The sequence below is a fragment of the Lepisosteus platostomus genome, chromosome 26 (assembly GCF_059453375.1).
Source record: "Lepisosteus platostomus isolate fLepPlt1 chromosome 26, fLepPlt1.hap1, whole genome shotgun sequence".
NCBI classification, from domain to species: domain Eukaryota; kingdom Metazoa; phylum Chordata; class Actinopteri; order Semionotiformes; family Lepisosteidae; genus Lepisosteus; species Lepisosteus platostomus.
Genome location: NC_142636.1, coordinates 8,597,465 through 8,615,759, shown reverse-complemented (window position 1 = coordinate 8,615,759; position 18,295 = coordinate 8,597,465). Strand labels below are relative to the sequence as shown.

Sequence of the window (18,295 nt, the reverse complement as noted above, 5' to 3'; positions counted from 1 at the left end):
CCCTCACTTGGAAGTACCGATGCTCTCCAAACAAATCGTTATTAACATTATGTATTCAATGTTTTATCAAAAATGTTTAAACAAACGAAACAAAGGCAATTTATATGGAAAACTATGTAAATGCAGAGCTCATGATCTTGTAATGACGAGACTTTGAATGTTTAACCTTGTTTTTCGAATCTTAGGAATTACTTGAGCAAACCCTGACCTTATGAACATATTTCATTCTTTGTTGTCAATATTCTTCTTACTCAATTTTTTCCCCCATTCTCTACTCGAGGAAAAGTCTTTCAAATTATAACAATACACAAGTGTAATATGTCGCGTATTTAACATTCCAGAAAATCACCATGAACCTTTATCACAGTTCCTAAGTTTTTCCAGACGCAATCGCCAAGGAAAGAGATGAATGACCGTCTCCGAATTTCTGGAGACGTTATTTCGCGGAACGGAAAGAAATATCTTTATGAAATTGTGTCGAAATGTCCAGTGTAATTTTTATGTCAACATTTTCTCACGAGATGCATGCGGTTTTGTTTCTCTCGTGGGCAAAGCGAGTTTGAAAGACTCTTCAGCTCTGAATACTACCTGCGTCTGTTCTTGCTGCTCTAAACTCGTGATTGCTATTGTTCGTTGCATCTGGGTCCTGAGAAAACAGACGAAGGACAGATCCGATCCAGCTTGCCAATTACCGCTGCGTGTCAATAAAAAGGTGGCGCCTTGCTCCGATTGGTCAGCCCGAGGAGGGTATTCGGAGTGATGAAGTTGCTGTGCATTTTTCTGCAGCTGAGGACGGCCACACAAAGGTTAAGCGACCGGCTCATCGCTGGAGCTGTGCTAATCTACAGGGCCTGACCTGCTAGCAGCAGAGGTCAAGAGGCACTTGTTGGGGTCGTGACCTGCTGTGTCAACCTGACGCTGTGAGCACACGGGCCCCGGGTGATGGAGTTGAAGGGAATTAGCAAGGAAGTCAGGCACTCTATCAGCTTGGACCACGCCTGCCAGCAGGCCACAATAACGCATTCAAAGGGGTCAGATTTGTTTTTATTAAGCTGCTTCCGTTCAGGCGCCTCCACCAATGTTCCTGAAGAGCATCAGTCCAGGAGGCTTTCTCTGAGCTTAGGACAATTCTGCAGGAAATACATTGGTTATTAGCTACCACAACCTGGGTGTCACCCACCCTGGTCATGGAGAGCCCCAATCCAGTTCCTCACCCTACATCACTTGTTCATTAATGAACACTATGCAACTGATCAACTATGCAAGTAATAGTTGCTTAAGGCTGAAGGATTTTCTGATTTTTGTTCCCAATGATCTCTAAATTACCTGTAGTGGTGAATGTACTGCTTGTTAAACTGATACTGGATATTAATGATTGAAAAGCTATAATCCAATACGGGCATATAAAACCTGTAGGACTGGTGTTCTGTGGGACTTGCTTTAATTGAACAAGTTACTCCCTTGGTTGATCGGAAATTTTCAAGTGTTTCTAACCTCTTAAAATGAGCAATTTATGGTGCCTCAGGACACTTACTGGATTGGTATTGTCAAGGACTGGGCCTGTGTACTCGTGCTGCCCTTCCAGACTCGAACTGAATCTGAATCTTCATTTGCATTGTTCATCAAAACGTTTGGCTGAAGAACGTTGTACTGCTGCACCCCTAAAGCCTGGCACTACTTCCCCAATGACATTCATTACGTCCTTCTGGAATAATTCTTGAAATCTGAATTGTACCTGTGCAAAGCTCTCTGAAAGGTTAGAATCTAATATCGAGTGATTGATCCCATGAGGTGGGTAACACTGGGGTCTTGCACCTCTTAGCCCCTGTGTAGCTGATTCTGGACTGGGGCACAGTCTGGGAGGAGTCTGCATGGTTCCTTGGCTCCATGCTTTTTTTTTTTAAATTGCTCCAGCTTCCTCCCATCCTATCAATATATGCTGGCTAGCTTAATGAGTGTGCTTATGTTGTCCCCGTGTGCTTGTCTGTGCCTTGCTCTGGACTGGTGTCCGAGCTATAGTCCTGCCTCATTTTCATCACCTGGGTAGGCTCTGGGTTGCTATGCATTTTCCCCCAAATACCCAGCTTTCTGACAGTGGCTGGACAGGTGGGTGAAACTCAATAGCATCTTCCCTTCGTTGGCCCTGTTGTGGCCAGTGGCTGTCTCTACTAAACCGGTAACGCATGAATCACTTGCTTGGAGTGGGTCGCATGTAGGCTGATCATGTGGAAGAATGCAGACTGCGAAGCACGTATTTCAAACGAGTGACGGTTCAAAAAGGGGGTGCAGCCAGTTCAGTTTTGCAGGGGAATGCTGTCGAGACGTCCATCACTCTTGAGTAGCATCTAAAGAAATGACAGCCCTCTAGGTGAGAAATATCAACTCGTTTCAATCAGAATTGTTTTATAGTTGCACTGTGCTGCTGTGATCCGAAGGTGGGTTTGCCATCTTCTTTTATACTTGACCCAGGAAGCACATGAAGGGGTGTAAGCAGTCCGAGGGTCACTACAGCTGAATGACCAGCCAAGAGCGTCGTTTTGGAAAGTGTATCACCACAGCTTCGATTGTGGCCGACGTGGGAATGTGCTGCCTGCTGCTCTGAAACTCTCGTTTGCTTTGCAGCGGTAACATTGCATGAGGAGAAAAGAATGGTAACAGGAGTTAAGGTAGTCGGCCATAAATAATTCATTGATCCTCACAGCCAGTCATGTGCACAATGGGAATTAACAAGGCTGATTACAGGGAGAGAGGTGGGCTTAGTGTCAGGAGGGATTGATCGGACTTTGGAGAGGGGGGAGAGAATTAGCCCCCCCCCCCCCCGTCTTGGGTCCTGTGGCTCAGGTAGCCCCGCAAACTGCCTGCATGGCTGGGGGATTAATCCCATCACGCGGGGGGGAACGGAGATGTGGGGAAAGAGAGGGGATTAGCCCAAATACCTGAGAGGATCAGCAGTGTTGAAACACGCAGCCCTCGTGTGGGACACGCGCTGCCCCACGGGGCAGAGTGGGCAGGGCCCGCCGTGGTGCGGTGTGGTCCTGGAGACGCACTGAATGAACGCCGTGCAGAAAACTACGTGAATCCCACCGTTTGAACTTTTTCCTCACTGGCTGCCGTGCTCCGTGACCTCTCCTGCCTGTTGCTGGAGGCCGAGCTGCTGAACGTACCAAAGTCATGATCCGTGTGCTGTCTGGCTCTTTTTTATTTCCGATATGTTCTCTGTCAGAGATGGCTGACTTGAATTTGGAGTGGTTTTCCAAGCATGTTCTGCCTTACTGGCAGTGTTGTTAAAGCAGCATTCAGATGGGGCCCCAATACGGTCTGGGGTTGTCTTGTCACATTGGTGGCTGTCTCTAATGTTCTGATGAGTACATCACACCAACTCTTTTAGTCCGCCTTAGGTCACTTTGTGATGGATATAAAAAAACCCATTGAATTTGTCACCACCTTTTTTTTCTCAGGTTTACTTTTTGCGTGGTCTTGAAAAGTCATTTGAAAGTAAAAATGGGTCCAATTTCCTGGTGATATGTTGGTGTCTTCTCCACATTGGGCTCAGGGTTTAGTCACAAGCCAGTGTAACGTACATTTTTATCCCATTTGTGTGTAGGAATTCCATGCTAAATTGACCAATTTGAACAGTTGCACCATTGGGTGACTGCATCGTTGTCGTATGTCTACTGGCCTAATGGTCCTAATTGCTTAATTAAGCTAAATATTTGGGTAAGAAATCAAGCCACCTGCATAGTGGGCCGAAATCAATTGCTAATCTGTTGAATCCAGCCTTTCAGAGCTCCAGTTCCTGATCCTGGATTTATTTTTTATAAATTTATTGAGCCAAGTTAAACAGTGGTCAGTAACATACTGCACTGTGGATAATGAATTATTTTGGTTGAACAACCTCCCCCTCCGCCTGCATCCACCACCAGTTTCTCAGCATGTTAAAAATCGAAATTCAGAATGTTTGATGCAACTCCTGCCGTTTTCAAAACTGTACTTCAGGTAACTGGATGTTGAAACCAGCATGTTCCACTGTCAGCAGTGAAGGTGTGTAGGAGATGGGACATATTAGTGAGACCCCTAAAAAGCTCAAAATTCCTTTTCTCTCTCGCTAGGTGCACCAGTTTCTTTCCTTCCTTTCCAAAGGCAAAAGGCTGTTTTGCTGAATCAGTACAGAGTCTGGCGGAGTTTCAGTGTCCGTTGCCTCAATGCAGGATCGGCTATCCCCTTTGTCCCTCATAAATACCAGCTGTGTGGCTGAATATGATTTTAGGATTTGTTTTAGTTTGCATTGGGTGACTTCTGTAGCTATCCCACCTGCCTTCCCTCTCCCCCCAGGCCTGTGCAAAGCAAGAGGAAGCCAGGCATCTTATTACCATTGCCTTTATGTGACTAATGTCATTTATTAATTAGGAGTAATGTCTAGGAAGATGCATGTAGGCACCACTAGGGGGCCAGCGTCGCTCCTGACAGCGACACACATCAAAGAGTCCAAGTGTTCTATCCTCTTGACCTTCCTGTTGTACGCCAGGAGGTCAAGGGTGAAAAGGTCAGAGGAAGCACAGTGTTGCCATGGTCCCCGGTGTCGTTTTGCCCTACCCAAAACTCCTGTCCACACCAAAACAAACGTGCATACCGCTGCAGGCCGGCATGCGTCTTTTAACGCGCTTATGATCTGAGCCGTTTCTTGAAAACGACATGCTCGACACCTTCCGGTGCATTCTGTACCCCTGTCCTCTTTCAGTAAGGAAGTAAGACCACTGCACTTGGTTATCTCAGACACGCTCAGGTCTTCAGTTGCCCATTGGGAGGCCAGGAAAAGTGTCCTGTAGGAGAGTGAGGTGGACGGTTCACTGTGGGCTGAGGGAGAGCTCTTCTATTGAAACTTCCACAAGCGTTAAATATACCCTCAGGGAATACAAAACTAGCATCCTTACACTCTAAAATCTATTCCCCAACTTAAACCTCACGACTGTACGTGTACGTGGATCAGGCACTCTAATATTTGGAGAACCACTACAGTGGTGCATATTCGTTAATTAGCTCTGTGTAACGAGTTGTGAAAGGACTGACCCATCAGTACAGAGTGATGGAAAGAAGTCTTCCCTTAGGCGTGTTTCAAGTTTGATGGGTAGGTGTGCATCGCAACCAAAGCAGCCTTTGATTAAAATGTTGTTTTTGGCTTAATTTGAATAACCATATTCCTATTACACCGCTGTGTAGAAATTTATCTCCAGTAAATGATGCTACAAAAGTCAACCCAGACAGTGAAATAGTCAGCAGATCCAGCTCTGAGCTGCAGTAAGGTGTAGGCAGTGCCTGTCCTGGTGTCTTCAAGCAGTGAACCAGAATATAACCAAGTAGTTCTTGCCCGAAAGGTACAGCAGGTTCATTTTGGCTCAAATGTCATTGTTTTTCCCCACATTGCCCTCTCATCCAGTAGGGGGTGCTACAGTGTGGAGAGGGAAGCCCACTGCTGTCCTAACCCCCTCGCCCCACACATTTTCAAATTCCTTCCCAATAGGGATGTCCACCCTGAAATCAACACCGCTCTCTAAAAGCCTTTGCCTCATGCTAACAACAGTCTGAATACAGGCAGCCTGTGTTTGGGCTTCGCAGTTGGGGTCTGAGCCAGAGCCGCAGGCAGTGTTTGTTAAAAATCGACGGCCTCGGGCTTTGTTTTGAAGGCCGCTTCGTAAAACTGTGGAAAAAATAACCCTGGTTAGAGAAGACCAAGGCGAATCTCCTACCTGATCCCAGTCGATCTCATCGGCGTTCGTTTAGAAATCCTGGAATTTCTGCTGGACTGTAGTAAAGGCATCGCGCGTCTTGCACTGGGGCAACTTTCAAAGGCTTCAACCCCCCTGGCAGGAGGAGAGAAACTGTAGGTTTATGAGCCACCCCACAGCCCCCTTGCTATTGATCCAATAACAAGCACGGTCTGCCAACCCCGGTACACCCAAAACTCACATGGAAACTGCAGTTACCCCAATTTATTCTGTCCTGTCTGGCACACTGTAAGCGTTTGGCAGCTGAATGCAGAAAGAGCCATTGTTTTTTTGTTTCGGGGGGGGCAGGGAGACAAAGGGAGTTTGTGTTTGGCTCCGTTTGAGTCTGGGAGGGGGGGGCTGAGCTGAGTTAAGATGCAGACAGTGACTGTCGACTTGAACTTGAACCCCCTTAAGTATTCCTTGACCCCAGTCTCCATTCCCTGACTCCCCTCCCCACCCTCCAACACCTCAACAGTGGAGTTAACCCTTTGCGTGCCTTGAAACCCCCCACCCATGCCGAGGTCGCACATACCTTCCCCTGCTGGTACATCCTGCTTGACTCTTCCTCTGCCTGTGGGATTTTCCTGCTCTCCCTAGTTGGAAATGGCTTTGGAATACTAATGCAGGCTTAGTGATGGAGATTCCCAAGCGATATGGTACTTGTTCCTTTTCTCTGGTTTTCTTTCTCAAGCTCTGAAAACCAAAGTTTTTAGCTCCTGGGTCTGCTCATGCTGGGACTGTAAATTCCAAGTAGACTGGTTGGGAAAACTCAGTCTGATCCATTTTTTTTTGGGATGAATGCACAAGCTCCTCTTTTCAGGTTAAGGTGATCGGATCCAGCGGCTCACTTTTAACAATTATAATATTTGCATTTATATAGCACTTTTCTGGATTCTCACATCAAAGCGCTTTACAGGTCATGGGGATCCCCTCCACCACCACCAGTGTGTATCCCCCACCTGGATGACACGCCAGTCTGCTCCCCACACACCAGCTCTCAGTGGGGAGGAGAGCAGAGTGATGAAGCCAGTTCAGGGACAGGGATTATTAGGAGGCCATGACTGGTGAAGGCCAGTGGGGAAATTTGGCCAGGACACTGGCCTAATGAGAAAAAAGGAATGGTTCTATTTGTTTTAATGGAATGCTGCTGGGCAGCAATTAAGCTCAAAGAGAAGAAAGACACAAGAAGTCTGCATTTTATCACCACAAATTGCACTTTTGCCATGCTCGCGGTCTTGTTTATTTAGAACGGGAAATAAAGATTATAAATGAGGGGAGGTCATGTTGACCAGCTACTTTGTTTTACATTTCATAAGCTCAGAGATCTGAGGATTTCGTCCCGTCATTTCTCCAGTCGAGTTGCCAGGGTATCGGTTTCAACATTGTGGCTAGGCAGCTTGTTCCAGACTCCCACCACACTTAGTGTAAAGACTTAGCCCCTTCTCATTTTCCAAAGCACGTCCGCTTAGTTTCCACTTGTGCCAATGACCTTTGAGGATTTAGATGTTGCTGAAAGGTGTTCAAATTAACAAAGTGACAGAGGGTATTTTTCTCCTGTCCAGGTAAGAAGAGTGTCCGTTTTGAAACTGTTTGCAAGGACAAGGGTTCTGCTGAGAGGATACTTCTGGGGAATGAGCAGAGAGTTCTCCGGCACCCGATAACTGCAAGGGGCTGATGAGCTATTCAGCTTTTGCTTCCTAAAGGAAGTTTTTCCAGCTATCATTTCTGTAGGAGTGCATCTCCCTTTTTATAAGAAATGAGTTCCCAATCAATTCCTTTCTAAAAGAGATTTGAATATCCTTCTTTGTACGTTGCACACAATCCTGTTGCGGCAGGAGCTGACGGCATCATCTTCAACATCGATGGTCTGCTCCTGCATGGAAGACAAGATCACTACTTATTTTAAGGCGATCTCGTTTTATTTTAAAGTTCGCTCTTTTCCCTGCTGTGGGAACACAGTCTCGGGGTTTTCTTTCGAGCTGCCAGTGGGGGTTGGGCCGGGGGGGAGGGAGTCTGTCTGAATGTTTTTCTCATGCCTCCTGTCTGGTGAAAGGCGTGCGTAATGGTCCTTCAAGTAATGGAATCAGCCCCTTCAGAAACAAACAAGGGCGCAGGGAGGAGGGGGGGGGCATTGGGGTCTCACTGAAAGCATTTGGGTCTCATTTGCATATGAATGACATCACAAACGAGGCCAGGGCGGGCTGGCGAGCTGGGTGGGGAGGTAGTGGGTTGGGGGTGGGCTGTAATGCTGAGAAAGACATTACTTAACCCAGAACATGCACCACAGTATGACACTTTCACTCCCCAACCCTCTTGTCCTTGGCTATAGGCTTAATTTCTTTTTTTTTAAAAAAGGGGGGAGCTTGAGATAGGAATCCATCAATCACTCATTCTTTTAGCCCTGTATTCTTTAAGACTAATTGCTAGGATTCTGGGTGCGCACATGGGTCGTGTATTAACGGCCACGCCTAGCTTCCTTCCTTCAGAAGTGGAAATTCGGTCACTAGTTTTCATTTGACCAAATCTGGGCTCCGTAAGGCAAAATCGTAAAACTCTAGAAAACCTGTTTTCGCCGATGCTCCGACTTTGTAAGGGCCTGATTACTAAAGCTAATTAAAACCATCCGAAGAAGGAAATGTCACTCTGGCATTTAAGGCCTTCTTCCCCATCCCCCCATCCCCCCCCCCCCAATTCTCACAAGGTTCAAGCCAAATGTTCACCCCCCCCAGGCTGTTCATTTCAGCGGGGGACCGGTGGCAGGTGGGTCAAAGTGTTGCTGACTCCATCTGGGGTTTAACACCAAGACTTAAGCAGAGGCAGCATTGCACAAACCCCCTGGATCTTTTTGGCAACCCCTTGTCCCATCTGTGGTCCGAGGTAAATGTTTTCCTGTGGTAGTGGGGTGTGGGGTGTTCTATCCCACATGCTACACTGCTTCCTGGCTGGGAGAGTTCTCCCAGCTGCCCTAAATTGTGCTCCTGAGAGTTCTAGCTGTCTTGTTTCTTATTCCGACCAAGAGCTGCAAGCCCTACATATAGCTTAAGCAGGACAGAGTTTGTTTCTTTTTGATCCAGTACTATTGGTATTATTCTTATCAACCTATTCCTAAAAGTTCCTTAGTAGCACTGTGCTGCACGATGTCAAAGAAACTGCTGCTTTCTTTCAATAAAAGCCAGCGTGTTTGGCGTGCGAGCCTTCCGAAAGGAGTGTGGTTTCGGCACCGCAGTGGAGAAGAAGCATCTTGTGGAGCACTCTGTAAAAGCGAGCTGTAACTTCATTGACTTTGTAAAACATTTTACAGAGGTGCAGAAGTTCGTGATTAGCCGTAATAGAGGGAGGCGTGTGTTTGAACAGTGGCCTGGTGACATGAAGTGACTATTGTCTGCGCTTTATTGCTTGTTAAGGCACACTGCCTTGTAAAGTGGGGAAGAGGGTTGCAGGATTCAATACGGGCGAGACAATGGCCTCTGCAACTGGAGCTCCTGCTGTTAGTGGGAAACAAAGGTGCTGAGCGCTGGGGTCTGCTCACGCTGGGACTGTGTTCTAGCTGGACTCATTATGATTGTGTTTTAATGGAATGCTACTGGACTGCACCTTAGCACAGTGGTCAGCATTGCTGCCTCTGAGTGCTGGGACCTTGGGTTCAATTGCAGACCCGGGGTGCTGTCTGCGTGAAGCTTGCATGTTCTCTCTGGGGTTGCGTGGGTTTCCTGCTACAGTCCATAGACATGCTGGAGGGTTAATTGGCTCTGGTGTGAGTGGGTGTCTCATTCTGTGTGCCCTGTGATGGACTGGCATCCTGTCCTGGGTGTGTCTCGTCTTGTGCCCATTGCTTGCTGGGATATGCTCTGGCTCTCCCACAACCCTGAAGTGGTGAGAAAATGGATGGGTTGAACTCGATGGGCTCCTGTAGGGTACCAGCTGCAATGAACTTGTCTGGTTAAATAAAGGATTGAATTTAAATGAAGCAGTTGCAGGCATTCGTAATGTACAGGCTCAGCGAAAAATGAAACTCTTCAGAAAGCCCTTTTAATCTTGATTTTTAAGGCATGACCCACAATGGCATGTTTTATTTGTGATGTCCAGACACGGGCACAAGTGAGTTCTGTGTAGTCATACAGTACAAGAGGCACTGTGGTACTCCATGGGACCTGCCACCTCAATACCAGACATTTATTCAGAACTGAATGATGACGATACTGATATGCAAAACTCCTGATGATTTCTCTGGCCTTTTTAAGAGCTGCAAAACGTTTAAAAAGGTTCAATCAAGCACATAGCCGGCTTACCTACCCACTCTCCCTGCTCAGGGTTGCAGCTATAGTTGACTTAACCCAGGTTATTAAAATCTGTGAATTACAGGTAGAGAATACTAGTTCCCCCCCCACACACACACACACCTCCCTCAGATCTAGATTTGAAAACCACTACATCAAGAAAACGTCTTTTGTCCAGGGTGCTGCTATGAGCAAACTGGAGATTTCACCCACTGTCACCACAACCTGCCCAGATCGTTAGCCTTTCCCTGCCTGAAGAGCAAAGGGCGTCTAATCTCGTTGCTTTGTTTATTTGTTTATTAGGCTTTATACACCTGCTTCTGGCAGCTCGACAGGATGATTACAGCCGGAAGACGCACTGCCTGGATGAGAAATGCAAATGAGACTCTCTGAAAAGTTGTCTGGCACTCTGAGCTAACAGTGCTGGCACAGTGTAAATGCGACCTGGTGCAGTGAGGGGGGGCATCACAGCACTGGGCTGTGCTGTCTTCTAACACTTTTGCAAGTCACATTAGAAAGTCTGGATTTCATTAGAGCTGAGCTCATGCTGCTGCAACAGTAAAGCACAGGTGAGGTAGTTTTCTGCTTCAATGGCTTCTGGGGCCTTTCTACAAGATCATTGAGCAAGAATCCCTTCCTCCCAATTTCAGTATAAATCAAACCGAGATTCACAATAGCTAATGATAATATACCCATCCATCCACCCATTTTCTAATCACTTCTTTCAATTCAGGATCGCAGAGGAGCCAGAGCCTATTCCTGCAAGCAATGGGTACAAGGCAGGACACACCCTGGGTGGGACCCCAGTCCATTGCAGTGCATTGCACACACAGACACAAACGCACACCCTCACACTGGGGCCGTTTTTCCCAGAAGCCAATTAACCCACCCGTATGTCTATGGATTGTGGGAGGAAACCGGAGCACCTGGAGGAAACCCATGTGCACATGGAGAGATCATACAAACTCCACACAGACAGCACCAGAAAACCTTAGGAGCCTTGAGGATCTAGGCTGCTCAGCCAGTACATGTGTAACATTGCTGGTAACCATATAGAGTTGGGATCACAATCTCCTTCGTGTTTTACTGACAGCATTACCAATATGGGACCAATATAGTCTTGTGAAATGCATATAGTGAACTTATGATCTGATGATCAAGATATACCTTAAATTACAAATCAATGTGATGTAGGAACTGATATTAACTCAACATTGGTATGTGCCTAATAATGAAGAGTTTGTATCACTTTGTTAATATACGTTTAGAAATGCTCTTTTCAGGTAACTGAAAGGGCTTGTGTGTTTATCAATGTATTCAACTCAAGCTCTGTTATCACCTGGGGGAAATGTTTTTCATTTTGGAGGGTGTAATGGACAGTCTTGACAAAACCCCCATTAAGGCTGGCCAAAGATCTCCCTTTCAGCCCATCCACGTTATGAAATGTTACTCTGCTGTTGTTGCTTTTCTGCATTAGTGAGCATGCACATTTTTCTGCCTGTGTGCTTTGAGCCTTTCTGTGTCCACAGCCCCTGAAATGACAGGAGCATGTTTGTATTGAGAAATTGCTGGAAATTGTCACCCAGAGAGCAAGTGTCTGGAAAACATGGGCATCGCATTAAACCACTTGGGCATCATGACATGTGAGAAATGCTATTGAGTAATAAATTGATAGGTTTGCGCAGACCCTTTAACTCTGCAATCCTGTTCCTGGACAGCCAGGATTATCTGCAGGTTTTCAATCCAACTCCGCTCTTAAAAGATCTGAGTCGGCTTGTTACTGGCTTAATTGGATCAACTGAACAGATCCAATTTCTTACAGTGATCCAGGTGCTGTTGCTTCAAGAGATCCAAAGCGGCACTCTGCTATCACAGGGCTTTAATCCTGGCCCTGGACGGCCAGTCCAGGTTTTCAATCCAGCTTGGGTTTTCATGACCCCAATCAGCTCATTGCTGGCTGAAAATATTGGTTCCCAGTCCTGGTACTGTGGACCCACACACACCTGATGGTTTTTGGTCCAGCAGGCGCCCTCAGTTACTCAATCAAACCTGCCATTAACTTTAATAAAGTTAATTTGAATTCTTCCCAGCTCTTATACATGTTGGAGTTTTAACCATTGTATTTCCTAAGTGAAATAAAGTCCCAAGCTTGTGATTAGAAACAAAATGCAAATATTCCAGTGGCAGATGAGGGCAGTTGAGTGGTTTTAAGTGTAACTGGAAGATCAATGGTGATTCTAATTCAAGTGTTCAATCAGCCGACCAAGTTCTGTTGCAGTAACATTGCGTTCAGTTTGACTTGGCAGCAGAAATGCAGGGCTCTTTGGAATGTCCCCTCAGTAGCTCAAAAGCTGAGCGCTATCAAGCTCTTCTCGGTATTGACATTTCCAGGCAATCTGCATTGATAAGGGCCTCTGGTATTCATGTGCATCGGCTTGCAATTTATCCCTTTTCAATTAAAATATTATTGGGAATCCTACATCGCAAAAAGGCGAATTGCAGGTCAGTAGATTCAGCTTCTCACTTTTTGCAAATACCCAGTAGATCTGTTAGTGAAGCAAAGCTGAGATCCATGTAGAATTGGTGCTATTGTATACCAAAAGCATCTGGGAAAACCTTTCCTTTGCATGTCTGGGGAGCCCCCTAAACAGGCTATAAGGATCAGCCCACAGTTATCCCTTCTTGATATTTAACTTCCCACGAAGGTGTGTGTGTGTGTGTGTGTGTGTGTGTGTGTGTGTGTGTGTAAGACATAGATGGAAACGGCAAAACGCCAACGAGAAAGAGAAAAGAGAATACAACGTGCTCCTGGGGTTTTCATCGTCATAACCTTTTTATTATCAAGTGCATCAGTTCATCCAAGGGCAACGCGATGATGTGCAACATTAGCCGTAAAGTACAAAAACTGCGAAAAGACGTTCGGCGGACCCCAAATCCTTCATCAAATACAGTACATCAGCTGCTCCAGAGCCAATCTTCTTGCATAGTCTTGGCTACCTTGCGGTCCTTGGCGAAAGACTAACGAGGAATGCAATCCACTGAAACCTGTATAAATTATTTTGCAAGGCTGTGACAAACTTCCAACAGAGGACAACCCACAAGTCCAACTTTTGGTAGCAAAATTCTGAATTATTTTTTTATGGGGGTGAGATTGTTCTCCCAAACCCTTCATCTCCATTTGCATTGTAAGCATGGGGAAAAAATACATTGAAGTAAAAATCCAAATTCGATAACTGAAAGCAAGGCTTCGTTTCAGCGGTTTGCATATCCCCAAGTCATTGCATAGAGAATAAAGACAACAGCTAACTCTTTCATTCCTGCATTGCTCACCACAGCGGAACAACGCATTTAGCTGCTCAAACAGTGCAGTCTTCATTGCTTCTGCAGAGGGGTTTTCACATTCAGTCACATTTTCATCATGTTGAAGTGCAAAAAAGATTAACAATACCCTCGACTAGAACGACAAAGCAGTGCGTTCCAGTAACGTTTCAGGGTTCAATTGCCAAACCCCCCAGAAATCGCAAATGAATGTTTCCCAGGCTGTAAGAGACTAGTAACTCCTGGAAGAGAACAAATTAGAGAATTCTTAGAGTGAGAAGGCAGAGGGGTTCGTAGATGCAGGATGGCTGTTGGGATTTCTTGCTGTCTATAGACAATAATTCTTCAGTGCTTGCTCTGTGAAAGAACAGTCCTGATCTACGCTGCGCCAGGGAGTTTTAAGCCCACTGATGGTGAGGGAGAGTGGCATTGATGGTGCTTAAGAACCATATTTGCCAAGCACATGTAACAGAAGACAGGGCACTGATGGCATGCTGGAGATGTACCCAGACCTGTCCAAATGCACACAGAACTAGGGCAGTGATGACATGCTGGAGATGTACCCAGACCTGTCCAAACGCACACAGTTCTAAGGTAGTATCAGCATGCAGGTAGATGCAAATACTTCTCCTCATCAATCTCTTTGATCTGAGTTCAACCTTCTTTATCAAGTTATCAATCAGTGATTTTTCACTTTTTATTGCTTTTCCTACTTTGTATTTCCTTTCCTGATATATATATATAGGAAAATACAGGCACATTAATTACAGTGTAATTATCTTGGAAGGGTGTGGAACTGACACTTTGAATTACACATATTTACATATAATTCATGACTGATATTGTAACTGCATTATGTAATTACTTTAGCCACAGGTAATGCTTTAAGATGTGTACCTGTGTAAACATTTTTAAATATTGCTTGCATTATAGTAGTTCCTCTTTTCAATACATGTAGTTGATCACTTAAAAAGCCTCTTCTTGAGTCTATGAGGGTCAACACATTGTAGTTAATGTGCTTGTATTCTGGAGTGCGTCTGACTTTCCTTTACATGGGTTTCCTGTGGTGTGTCCAACACACCACCTTCAAATACATGAAGGTATTCTCTGCCTGTTTGACTGACTGCCATGTCCCACGTAGGCTTATATATAACAAACCGAGAACCTTCTGCACTGCAAATGCCTAAGGGTTTGTCCATTGCATTCAGTGCCCATTCACTGTCTCGTCAGCTTCGGCCATTGACTTCCTAAACTCTTGATTTAACAGGTGTGTATAGAAGAAGCTCCCGAACTGCCTTCCCAGTCCGAATCTTATTGCACAGTTCTCCGCATCCCAGGGGAAGCGTCTCTTGCCATGCCGGGCTTTACTGAACTTTTCCTAAACAAAAGGAAAGATCGCTTCCTGGCTTGATCTGTATTTGATTTTGAGTTGGGGAGGCGAAATCAAGAAGCCAGCTTGGCATAGCCAAGTACTAGGCTATAAAACTCTGTTTTATGATTGGTGCCTTCACAGATAGGCTGATTGTACTCACGCTTGCATAACTCTTAAGTAATGGGCATAAAATGAAAATGTTTCAAGGCCTGACCTGTTGGGATCAGTGACGAGGAGGCAGCATTTGCCTTAAAAATGGTCTGCATCATTGAAAGGCTTCTGGTTTAGGTTACCTCCTCATCTACCACTCCCTCCCTCAATCAATCCACGTTTCAAGGCTCTGATTTTTGTTTTGATTGAGTTTGATTGTCACAGCAGTGCACTTGTGGTGGGCACACACATTTTCAGGTACGGCTTCTGAAATCAAATTGCAGAATGCATCCCGCATTCTTCCAAAGTGGAAGCGTTAAAAAAAAAAAAGGCTTCTCTTTTGTAACAGTGGAAATGTCAAAGGAAAGACCTGCCGTAGTGATCTTGAGAGAGCCACAAGTCTGAGAATGGCCCCAGTGTCTCTTAAAGCATTTGGATTTAGACCCATGTGTCCTCTGCTGGTGTAGCCAGGCCGAGAGTGTCTTCCTCTCTGACATCACTCAGCAGAACCAAGAGCCGAGCTTCTGAATCCCTAGGAAACCAGCAGATGAGCTTCAGGCCGGTCAGATGATGGAAGCAATCCGAGAGAGAGGCTGAAGTCCACTCCTCAGTGGTGATCCACTATAGTCTGCATTGTACCGTTATAGGTGCATCAAAGCTGGAATGCTTCAGACAGAGAAAGAGTGCTTCTTTAAAGCTCACCATTCAGAAGCAGCAGCCTCTCTCGATTGAGTGCCTCAGGAACTTTTTAATGCGAGTTTGCTCCGCTCATCCCACACTTCATAAGGTGTCCTTCTTAATCGGTGGATCCGTGCTGTGGGAAGAATGAGCCGAACCCCCAGACTGGCAGGACTGGGTCTCTTCAGGGAACGAGTTACCGGTGGGTGAGGGTGGGGAGAGGCCTCTCAAGTCCTTCAGTCTCCCGCCTTTAAGTAGGCAGTAAAAAATGAACAATCGAGTAACTTAAATCGACTCCTGCAGGCAGAAACGCCTGGTCCTGTAATTGAGGCGTCTTCTTCCTGGGAGCTCAGGAGGTGATTGAGCGTCCAGGTGCTGTTGAGGCTGCTGTCCAAGCGGTCAGGGGTACCCCTGGGGGGTTCATGGGCAGTCAGATAGCCAGGTGGCACGCCGTGTGTGGGCTGGCTCTGCAGAGGGCGCTGCCAGGGGGCAGAGGAGTCTCGCTGGCGCCGCTCAAGTGAGCCTGAAGCCCGGGAAATCGAGCCGTACAGCACCTAGAAGGCAAGAGAAATGGGGCTCTTAGTATGGCATTCCGCACACGCACCTCAGACATCGGCAAGTCTCTCGGATATTAGCAACTCCCAGAGCATGAGCTCCAGGAACAGCTCCTGTAATTAAAAGCCAACCCGAGTTTGTGCTGAATTATTCCCCGCACTCTTCTGTATAAATCATAATGAATGGTATAATCATTTTCATTATGAAATAAAAATGTGACATTCAAAATAACTAAAAACTGGTTTAAAAAAAAGGTTTTGATGATGAAGGGCAGTTTTGTAACCGTGATTGAGTCACAGGTATCTCCAGCTCATTGCGTGAGATCATGCCTACAGGAGCACGAGTCTGAATTGAGAACGATCCGAGACCGCGTTGGCACAGTGGTCCCCACTCCTGGAGGGGCAGGAGCTGTGGAGGAAATGGAGCCAATAAAGGTTTTGAAATTTTTATTGGCTCAAGCCCAAGCTCCTGCTGAGAGCAATATCTGCGACCCTGCCTGCATCAGATCACCGTGGAGCTACTACGTCACGATCGTGACTGAGAAATGTCAATGCTCGCTTTGATAAAAAAACGAGATTGAGATCCCACTTCGACTGGCATCCCATCCAGGGTGTACCCTGCCTTGTGTCCGTTGCATGCCAGGGTAGGCTCCAGCTCCCCTATGACCCTGGACCAGATAAAGTGATTAGAAAATAGGGGGATGGATGAGTTCAGTTTTCCGCACATCTTAGCGGTCGAAGCAAGTTTCTAATTCATTCCTCATGAGAGCAATTCGACAATTAATACATTCACTTAAAAAGGAAGTGGACCAACTTTCACAAACCCCTAAATATCATTAATAACATGTTAAGGTACCCTTAAAAGATCTCACACCCTGTGTCCCCACTCTAGAACATAAATGACAGATTATTTCAAAACCGAGAAAGACAGTAGCTTCAATGCCGAGTTACAGAAGGAGACAGAGGAACCATCAGTCACTATGCGTCAGCTCATTTTATGATCAGCAAAATCCCCTGGCCTCTGGCATCGCTTCTGCAAAGCGATGATTCACGTCTCCAAAAAAGCATTTGTCACAGAGCTTGTAGATTCCCTGCATTTTGCTGAAAAGTTACCCAATACCTATAGTATGTGACATAAGAGCTGGGGTGTTTGAGCCTGGGACTTGTGCCATAATCCCATTTCATGAGTCTCTGAAAAGCTCCTGAAATCTTCAAGTTTATAGGGCTCTTGAAAATGGGGATCAGTAGTGAAAAAGGTATGCAAGATCGCATTCGGTCTCCTGGATTTGCTGATTCAGTTTCATGTAGTATTTAATGTACTGTGGTAGTGTATTTAATAACAGCCAGAAACAATTCTGTGGGACTTCAAAGAGCGGTATCTCCTGTTTGGTTGCATTTAATTTTTTGCTGAACTTGGATCCAATCAAACCCTCACAGGGTTCATCAGAACCTGATCCATTCCATAGTGACAGGATTGTGCTACTCCATGCCACAAGGAAAGGGAAAAACTTTTTTTTTTTGGAATTTGCCAATCTGGCTTTTCCTGGTATCTTTTTTTTTTGCAGCAGGTAGACAAATTACTTCAGTAAACAGCAGAAATCTGAAGCCATTGTCTCTTTTTCCTTTGGCGACTGGTTTCGTGCACAGTGGGGTGCTCCTTAGTGCCCGTTAGAGAGGGTTGGTATTGAAGGCGATTTTTAAAGCTCCCCCTTCCCAAACCAGGGAGAGCCTGGTACCTCCAGGACCAGAGCAAAGTGCAAAGAAGAAGCATGTGATGGCCGCTTAGCTACAAGAACTTGTAGAGGCCGCGAACTCTAGGCATTGCAGGAGCTAAGACAAGCAACTTAAGTTATTAAGGTCATGAGTGGGGATGAGGGTGGAAAACATGATTTACTCTGCTGATTTCTGCACTAGCTCTTATTGTTTAATTCGTCAGGAACGGGGTGTCAGACCCTGTGCTGCAAAGGAGATGTACAAACCCTAACCAGCCTACAGGCCATTTCTCATACCAGCTGTGCTAAATGAGTAATGGAGGCCAAGATACTAAAGACAACATGACTGTGATTCCCCCCATTAACATTTATACTTATGGCATAGAAATCGTCCTTCTGCGTGAGCTTCTAAGTCAGGCCCTGCTTGGCGCACGAGCCCCATTGTGCCTTCTCCTTTTTGTGCTCTGTG

The 18,295-nt window shown here is 45.9% G+C and overlaps 1 long non-coding RNA gene across 2 annotated transcripts in view; it reads right to left on the bottom strand.

Moving 5' to 3' along the window:
• Positions 1-12,856: 12,856 nt before the first annotated feature.
• LOC148639956 (uncharacterized) overlaps positions 12,857-18,295 on the bottom strand; it is a 35,366-nt gene continuing 29,927 nt past the window's right edge. For both annotated transcript variants that reach the window (XR_015930556.1, XR_015930555.1), the window contains one exon: positions 12,857-16,114. This is a non-coding gene — a long non-coding RNA (uncharacterized LOC148639956). The remainder of the gene's footprint in view (positions 16,115-18,295) is intronic.